The sequence below is a fragment of the Heliangelus exortis genome, chromosome 8 (assembly GCF_036169615.1).
Source record: "Heliangelus exortis chromosome 8, bHelExo1.hap1, whole genome shotgun sequence".
Taxonomy (NCBI): Eukaryota; Metazoa; Chordata; class Aves; order Apodiformes; family Trochilidae; genus Heliangelus; species Heliangelus exortis.
This window is the reverse complement of record NC_092429.1, coordinates 3,332,339-3,340,896: the sequence shown is the minus strand read 5'-3', so window position 1 is coordinate 3,340,896 and position 8,558 is coordinate 3,332,339. Positions and strand designations below refer to the sequence as shown.

Sequence of the window (8,558 nt, the reverse complement as noted above, 5' to 3'; positions counted from 1 at the left end):
CTGGGAATAGTCACTGGTCAGCCCAGGGGTCCTGCAGCTGCTCCTGCCAGACAAAAACACAGAGACATGGGTGCATCCTAAACACCTCTGCAAATGCCTCAAGACAGGGATACATCATGTGTGTGTCCCAATGCACCCACAGTGCTGTATTAACTTCTCTCTCCCTCCATCACTGACAACTGCCTACACCAGAAAAACACACCAAAAAAAAAAAGAAAAAAAAAAAGAGCTAATGAACAGAAGAAATAGAGATCCTTTGCATGAATAACCCTCCCTCCTTGCAAGGGGACTGCTTCTTGAATTTCTCTTGTTATGGTATTATCAAATGTTGAGCCTCCTCCTCTGAGCCATGATAAGTTGGGCAATTTCATCAAATTCAACACTAAGTAGGAGCAGAACCTCCTTCTTAAATTCATTAAATCTTTCTCCCAAAGGAGAAACACAAATTAATATTAACTTTCTCTTTTTATTTCAATTAACTTATTTTCTCTTCCAGAGACTAAACTACAGAGATATTTCCAAAGCCACAGTTTGTTTTTCTGGCTGCAGTACAAACTGAACAGTTCTGATGAATTTGTTAGAAGGCAAAGCAGTACCAAAGTGGCCCTAAGAGAGGGAGAGCAGCCATTGTTTTCCTACACCAGTTTGGCTTTCCTTGGTTTAAGAGACTCAGTTGTGTAGTTGGGTTTACTCTTTGAAAAAAAAAAAAAACAGAGAAAAAACCACAAAAAAATAAACAAAGAAAAAATTTGGATGCCTTGTATTATTAAAGGACAGAAAACTAAACTCAGGAATTGTTGCAGAAATCACTCACAATATAGCTAAAAAGAATATAAATCAGCAGAGAGACTTGTAACAGAGTCTTACAACTTAATCTCTCATTAAAAAATACTGCCATGCAATTAAGGAGTGTCCTTTGATAAACATGCTGTTGTACAGGAATTAGCTCTAGGCAGACACATCCACAGCACTGCAGTGATACAGTATTTTTATATCCTGGGCATAAATGCACAGCATGTGTGCATCTGTATATTATACTGATGCAAGGTAATGCACAGCACTCTGCATGTTGCCATTTCAAAGGAAAAATCTACTTACTCTAAGTCAGATAACTCAGTTTTGTTTAGATTTAAAGCTTCTCCCTAGCACACCTGCTGCTAAGCAGGGGGGAGAAAGGCACAGGGAGCATTCCCAGAGGGAAAAGTGGAAGCTAATGAGAAACAGCCATGTATCCATGCCTTTTCCCCAGCCTGGCTCCCACGGTGTGGGGCTCTGCATCAGGTTTGGTCCAAGGGATAGGAAACTTTGAGAAGAGCAGGGAGACTGTTTCATATGGGTCAGGCTGTCTTGCCTTTCAGACCTTCTTTTGGTCACCTACTCCACTTTCCAAGGGTTTTACATGGGACTTATGCTCATGTCAGACACCCAGTTACAAACCAAATTCTGCCACTTGCAGCTCAAATAACATCTCCCCCCCTCCAGCTGCGTCTTCCCAGGCCCACAACTGAAGCACTTCCTGGCAAACCCAGGATTACTCACAGTCTGGGTTACTTTGGCCATGCTACTCACCATTGTGGATGCCAGGAACCACATTGGTGAAGAACACCTAGAACAGAACAGATGAATGGTAAGATGGGTTGACCAGACAAAAGCTGAACAGCAGAGCAACACAAGCTCATCACACAACTCCTTACTGCTTGTCTCCTTTCTCCTCTAGCCAGGGTGTTTAGCACAGGAAAATATTTCATAAAATTCTCCACCTTCCTTACTTTGTGAAAAAATCCTCCCAGAAAGCCTTGGCTCCCTGCAAGCTCCTGGGGGAACCTGGGGTGCTGCTCGGGTGGCTGCACTCCTACCTGGAGGCAGGAACCACAGCAGAAAAAAAAATAAGAAAAAAAAAAACAAAAAAAAAAACCAGATTTCACAAGACGAGCAGGGGAGGGGGGATGAACAAAAAAGCTGGAAATGTGTTAGTTAACTTCGTGTGGTTGTTCAAGCCACTTCCTGACACCCAAGCGAGTCATCTGAATTTAACACATTTCTCTTTTGCATTTTGCAGCTCACCTTTAAGAGAGCACAAGGCGGAGGAGGTGGGAATATATGGACTTCAGCCCTTCCCATCAGTTTCCCCCTGTTACTTTCAAAGATTTTCTATTTAGAAAGGAAGGCTTTTTTATTTTTTTTTTCCTGCTGTTCATACATTACACATGCTTCCCAGCCAAAATATCTTGCTAGTATATTTTTTTAATTTAGCCTACATTACTCAAAATTGCTCTAAGAATAATTAAAAAGAATTCCTTTCCCCAGCTCTTTGATTTACCTGACTTTATTTCTGAAGAGTGTTTTAAGAAATAAGCATTTGGAAAAAAAAAAGCCAAATGAGAGATCAACAATTAAAGAAAAAAATATCCTGACATCCTCCTCCTTGTCTGAATCTAATGAAAATGTTTAAACTGCATGGATATTTATCCTTATGAAAAACATATGAACAAAACAAAACCCCCAGTATTCTGGTGAGATTCTGTAAACAGGACAAATGGTTAACTGCGGAAATATATCATTTAAGACCTTTATTTCCTTCTAGCTCTTTCCAGGCACCAAACGAGCTTTGCATGCAGATTTTGTTTCAGCTGGGTGGAATCATTCTCATAACTATTCTCCAAAGCCTGAGCTCTGAGGTCAGCCCCACTCCTTCTGCAACAGGATCAATATTAACAAGTGTGACTAACCCATTCCTTGCACCCTTCTTAAATTTTCCAGAGTGTGTCCGGAAGCATGAAAGCCAGAGATCAAAAAAGGCAAGGATTTTATTGTTGGAGCTGGATGGGAAGAAAGATGCAATATACCCAGCACCTTGGGGAAGCTGGTCTGTAACACCACCAAAGAAAAATGAGGGAATGACTGGGCTGCAAGAAAATTATCTTGCCCTCCTGCTCAAAAATGAGAATATTTTCAGTTGCACCCTACCATGACATTTTATGAGTGCTGGACCAGTGCCCCAAGAGCAAACCTGAACTTGCACTGTGGGTCCCAAAAGACCCAGGAGAGGACAGAGGTGGTGAGGGAGGTGTGATACAGCTTGGTGTCTCCTGGGCAGAGGCTATGGGGCTGATAGGGCTTTGGGGGCCCGTGCTCACCCCTGTTCTTCTCTTCACAACTGCTGCTTATGAGGTTTCATGGTGTCTTGGACAGTCTTCCCATGCAAGGCATGAATCAAGCTTCCCTTGGAGTCTGTAAGAAGACCAACACAGGTTTGGTTGTATCACCCAGACATTTCTAGGGGGAAAGTCTCAGACTAACAAATCTGGTATTAAATAAAACACCCAGAGATGCTTATTACAATTGAAGTTTGATAACTGTGCAGCAGCAGGGATGCAGAGCTCAGTCTGGAAGGGCATGAGGATACATCTATCCCAATTAACATCTATCAAATGGCTTTCAAAAACTGGACCAGTTGAATGGACAGAGGGAGAGAAAGGGGCCTCTGTACACCCTGCTGCTAAAAAGTTTGTCAAAACCAGATTATAGCCTTGAGAATATTCCTATCCAAGGTCAGGTGCAGTCCTGATGAAGCCAAGGAAAAAAAAAACAAAAAAACAAAACCCCAGAACTAGAAATTACAAAGAGAGGCATTTAAGCCTGAAAGAGGTTTTACTCACATGATCAACCAAAACTTGGGCTCTTATGATTCAAAGCTGTTCACTCATAAGGCACAGGCCTCTTAGTTTCCAGAACGTGTTTAATTTTCCTATACATTTTCTCAAATGAAAGGTATGCCCCAGATTTCAGCACCTCCATTGTGTCTACTTGACTGACCCCACAAGAAATCATCTCACACAGTTTGTTTCCCCACCTGGCTTTCTTCTCCTTCAGGATGTCAAACTGCAGAGCAGAACATACCCAAGAACATGTATTTTTCTCCCTCCATCTTTTGAAATATTTTAGCTCTTGACCCAGCAAATGGGTGCAGATTTCTTGGGTCACTAGATTTACAGGCTATAGGAGCTGCAAAAGAAGATGCATGAATTGTGATCTTAACCTACATAGTTCCTGTTCCTCCACCTTGTTCCACACTGGCACAGTGAACAGTGAAGCTTCTCAAATCATGAAGGGAACTTGGGATGAAAAGAAAGAGGAGAAGCAAGAAGCATTTAATGACCCCTTTGTGGTGTATAGCCTGTGACATCTTCCATGACTTGCCACAGTATGCAAAAAACTCCCTGTCACCTTCTGCAGAGCAGAGATGGACCTGTTCATAGGTGGACTTGTTCAGAGATGGCACTTATGGAAACAAACCTCCTGCCCAAAACCTAAATCTGCCCTTATGTTTCTCCAGACTGGGGAAAAATTTTTATTTGCACTTTTTCACTCAGTAGCTCCTGATCTAAAAATTCCCATGCACAAATGCCAGATACCCAGCTGAGTCCATGGAGACTCAAGGAGACAAACCCATACTCAGTGCTCTGCAGAGCTCATCATCTCCACTGCACAGCAGCAGTGCAAAAGGAGCCACACAGGAGAGACTGTAAGGTAAAGTCCCAGGAAACCTCTTGTAACTTGCATAATTTTTAAACTTTGCCCAGTTAAACTGTGGTTCCATTAAACTTTCCTTTTGCTGTCAAAGTGCTCAGTGAGTGATTATGGGAATCAGCCCCAAACAATTAAAAGTGAGAGCAGCATTACAAATCGAAGATTCTGTAGACAAAAAATCTCTTACAAAAGACACAGCCCTTCAGAGTTATAGGCTACCCAAATGGGGAGAACAAAATTAAATGAAAAAAACATCTTGTATATTATATTAATTTATATAGGAGATTTTAGACGGTTCCAGATTTCTGGATTAAATACAATACCATGTGGCTCCATTAAGCCTCACTGGCCTTTTAGAATATTATTGAAAGAAATAATATATAACAGTTTGAAAGGTTTTTGGATGCTTGGTGGCATCATTATGCAATTTATTAATATGTGGGCAGAGTGACTAATGCCTCTGAGGATATATTTTTAGTTTCAAAAAATAAATATGAAAAAGAAAAGCATGCTGGAGGGGCCAAGAAGGAAAAGCAGCTAGCAATGGGTTTGTGCTAGCAGCATGCAATGGCATGCATCATTCTGTCTGCCCCTCCAGAGCCCAGAATAGAGCACTTCTCCTTTCACTCACAGCATTGCCAAAGTTGCCCAGAGGCCCCAGCAATTGCAGTTTGGTAGAACTGGGGTATCCAACTCCTTTTCTGGCATCTTTCCTCCGTTTTTGAACTACAGGGACAATTCAGATTATCTAGTTTAATGCTTAATGTAAATCCCCAAGAAAATAATGTCACACTTTCACTCACTAATTGAACCTACTACTCTGTGTTTCACCAAAGTCATCTGGGCTGGCCTCCAGTTCTAATTTCAAACTGCAAGAAGATGACAAATCCCCATACCCCCTTCAACAGCCTGTCCCAGCAGTCAGCCCCATCTACCCTCTCCATCGCTCTATTTTGCCTGCCTTAAATTTCCAGCCATTGCATCTCCTTATGTTTTCCTCCATTAGACTATAAAGCCCTTTTGTATGCAGTATTTTGGACTCTGAAGGCATTTACTGCACAGTCAGGTCACTGCATGATCTGCTTTTTTGCTAAGTTCACCAAATTGAGCTCCTTAAGCCTCTCTCCACAAGATTTCCTTTTCCAACCCTCAAATCATCTTTGTAAAACCAAACCATAGGCTGAGAGTTTACAGCCTCTACCATGAATTTCAGGTCCCTGAATCTCAGGTTAATAAAGTCTCTATTTTTTAATAAGGCTTCTGTGAAATGACTAGAAATAGTCCCACAGGATGTGTTATTTGGAGGTAACTATTTCCACATGGTTCTGGAGGTATGGTTGTGTGAGCAGAGCACGAGGAGAGCAGTGGGAGGGCTCTTTGGCTCTTTCCTCCTCTCCTTACCCTTTTCTGCAGCCTTTTTTAGCGCTCTCCCAAGTTGCTTTTCAAAAAAACCCCAGTATTTTTCTCGGGGGGGTCCATTCTGGTGGACATTTCCTACACTTACAGAAAGAAGCAACAGGATTTCACCTCCCCACTCACAGGCACAAACCAGCTCCCAAGGAAGCTGCTTCCCCCAGCACAAAACTTACCCTGAGAGCCCGCAGGGGCCAGCAGCCCCACCTCTGGTGGGAGCAGAGGCACTGACAGGGGCTTGGCAAGCCTTGCTCAACAAACCCTGTCCCAGAGAGACAGCTATAAAATCTTTCAAAGCTCACTAGAGCCTCTCCCTCCTCCCAAATTAATAGGACTGAAGACAAACCCCAGGGTTTTTCTTCCCCATCCTTTTTCAGTGCTGGTGTCCACACTTTGGAGCTGTTTCTCATAAATAATTGATTTACTTACTGCTAAACCAGAGTGGGTTCGCAGGAGGCCTGGCTCTAGATCTTTGAAGAAAACAGGATATTGCCAAAAATTCAGCAAAATGACAAGACATAGTGAGTTCTAGATAGTCTCCTCAGGCACTGGAGCTTCTGGATGGGATAATATCCTGCCTTTTCATCAGTTGCATTTGATTTGTATGTGAGACTACTCACCAAATGCTGAGTCTAATACATATGCCACCTCTGTTTCCATTCAGTCTGGCCTTTACATACCCCCCTGGGACAAACTATCTGTCCCAAACTGAAACAAAAAAATTAAGAGGGAATCGTGACTGATAAAATCCTCAAGTGAGTGAGGTCATCACCAGCCCCTTTTAAACTTTCTTTTCCTCATTCAGTTTGTTTGATTTTCTGTTGCTGAGTTTTGCTCCTGATACTTTTGATCCAAAACCCTGGGAGAGTCCTTCAAGACACATAATTCACTTTAGGACTCTTTCCTTCACCCAAAGATGCCTACAAGTGTGATGAAACCCTCCTGTGACTTAACACCTTCCCTAACCTATCTTCACTATTTTGATTAAAAAAACCTTTTCCTTCCCTCTCTGATGAAAGACCACCAGTGTAACTGCAAGAGTGTATAGGTGACACAATGACAGTAATCACCTAATGAAATGTCCTCCTTTCTAGCTGCAAGTTGTCCACAAAGAATACCCAAAGAACACCCAGATGGTAGATTAGGTTGTGTAAGTAGCCTGCAAAATCTATCAGATGAACAGGAAGCTTTGCAGTCAGGTGTAAAATTTAAAATTTCCCCATGGCAAGCACAATTACTCTAGAATTCTTGAAAATATCTGTGTTAGCAAAGCCTAAGGGCTTGGTTGGTGAAAGCAGGCAGGAAAGGGTAAAAAATCCAAATGCAAGGAAAGCAAACAAAAATCATCTTTGAAGGGAAAGAATATTAGTGAATGTTTCCTAATGGTCACCATCCACCCTGTTCTTTCTTTGCAAACCATGTGCCAAAGGCATAAGGTTTTCATTTTGTTCATGGTCAATGTAATGTTTAGAGTTTCATCTACTTGAATGATTCTTTGGGGACCAGTTGCAATAGTTACATTTTGGGTTTAAATTGCATTTTTTTTCATACCAACTGAATCTTACCAAAGAGTGAAACTGAAAAGGATAAAATTAGATTCCTGAACCTTCCTCCCTTTTTAGAACCAGACATGAAAAAAACTGCATCCAGTTTTGTTAAATATTTTTTCCACATCTGGTGTTTAGTCAAAACCATAAGAAAAGTGCTGGAAATCTCACAAGAAGTCTCATACTCTTGTGATTTCCAGTCCAATTTTTGCAGCCACAGGAGATCTGTATAGTTCAGATAAGGATCTGAAGCAGAAGCCAAACCCAAACTGTGAACCTCCTGAGGCTCACCCCACCCACAACAGCTTATGTCTTTACCCATCATTTGCAGCAGATGTTCTTCCAAATTCTCCAGTGAGATAAATTCCATTAAAAGTTTCAGGAGAAAGATTATAAGATACATACAATACAAAATAAAAGTGTCCAAAGCAGCTCATCATGGCCCATTAAGCTATTGTTAAAGACCTTCATACAGAAGCATCTATTGATTAGAGAGGTTTGTTTCTCCTAAACACTAATTTTTCCATGCTGGGTTTTTTGGGGTTTTTTGATCTAAAGGCCACTGACGTCAATGAGAGCATTTCCATTATCTTCAGCAGGCTGCAGCTCAAGCCCTTGACAAACTGGTTGTCCCATAGGTCAGTCTGCAGAGTGTGGGTTTCTGCCAGCAGTGTCCCTAGAACATTTGACTGTAGATTTACAGTCTTTATAAAATTTTTAAATGAAGTTCTATAGTTAGATTCATATGGTATATCATAAATTACAGCAGACTCTGCAAGCTTGGGTTTGAGAGCTGGTAGGTTGGGGTTGTTGTTTTTTTTTTTTTTTTCATTTGGCTCTCAGGGAACATACAGTGTTTTTCCATAGGAACTTTTCTCCAAATGCTAATTTTACCTGTTTTCTGCTGTTTTGCAACAGAACATGTGCACTTCTCATGGCCAAAGCTCTCCATGGAAGGCTGTGCCTGTGGCAGCAGTGGTGGGCGACGTGAGCAAGCGGGAACTCGTCATCCATCCTCTTGATTCTGATCAGGAGGGCAGGCTGGATTTGGGCCCTCCTTGGTACCAG

The 8,558-nt window shown here is 41.8% G+C and overlaps 1 long non-coding RNA gene across 1 annotated transcript; it reads right to left on the bottom strand.

Moving 5' to 3' along the window:
- Positions 1 to 1,538: 1,538 nt before the first annotated feature.
- Positions 1,539 to 8,558, bottom strand: LOC139798737 (uncharacterized). The gene is made up of 3 exons (XR_011726946.1): positions 8,385 to 8,558; positions 3,138 to 3,231; positions 1,539 to 1,606 (listed from the first exon to the last, which is right to left on the bottom strand). It is a non-coding gene; the product is annotated as an uncharacterized lncRNA (long non-coding RNA).